The sequence below is a fragment of the Cicer arietinum genome, chromosome 3 (assembly GCF_000331145.2).
Source record: "Cicer arietinum cultivar CDC Frontier isolate Library 1 chromosome 3, Cicar.CDCFrontier_v2.0, whole genome shotgun sequence".
Taxonomy (NCBI): Eukaryota; Viridiplantae; Streptophyta; class Magnoliopsida; order Fabales; family Fabaceae; genus Cicer; species Cicer arietinum.
In genome coordinates, this window is record NC_021162.2 from 21,464,764 (window position 1) to 21,465,749 (window position 986).

Sequence of the window (986 nt, forward strand, 5' to 3'; positions counted from 1 at the left end):
TATGCTTAAAGACTTAAACCTTCCTAAGTACTTTTGGGCAGATGCAATTAGTACAACCACACATGTTGTCAATAGAGTTCTCATTAGGCCCCTGCTTAGAAAAACTCCCTATGAGTTGTACAAGGGTAGAAAACCAAACATTTCCTACTTTAGAATCTTTGGTTGTAAGTGCTTTGTTTTAAACAATGGCAAAAAACATCTAGGAAAGTTTGACCCTAAGGCAGATGAAGGTATTTTTCTAGGATACTCTCAAACTAGTAAGGCCTATAGAATCTACAACAAAAGAACAAAAACCAATGAAGAGTCAGTTCATGTAAAGTTTGATGAACTATTTGCAGAAAACTTAAACAACACTCCTCCTATGGTTGATGACTTTTTGGATGAAGTTGTAGAATCTGAACAATTAGAACCAACTGAAACTGTACCTCCAACTAGTACTGACTGTATAGAACCAATAAGGACTGATGATTTACCTAGGGAATGGAAATTCAATAAGAACCACCCCATAGATAACATTATAGGGGATATCTCTAAAGGAGTTGCAACTAGGAAGAACCTTAGTTAGTTCTGTAACTTTACAGCCTTTGCGTCTCAGATTGAACCCAAAAACATTAAGGAAGCTCTATTAGATAGTGAGTGGATACTTGCTATGCAAGAGGAGTTAAACCAGTTTGAGAGAAACAAGGTGTGGAGCTTAGTTCCTAAACCAGAAGGTAAGCACATCATAGGAACAAGATGGGTGTTTAGGAACAAACTAGATGAAAATGGAGTTATAACCAGGAACAAAGCTAGGCTAGTAGCTAAGGGTTACAGTCAGGAGGAAGGAATAGATTTTGATGAAACCTATGCCCCTGTAGCTAGGTTAGAAGCCATTAGAATCCTACTTGCTTATGCCTGTATAATGGACTTTAAACTTTATCAAATGGATGTGAAAAGTGCCTTTCTCAATGGTGATCTCCAAGAGGAAGTTTTTGTTAGCCAAACAC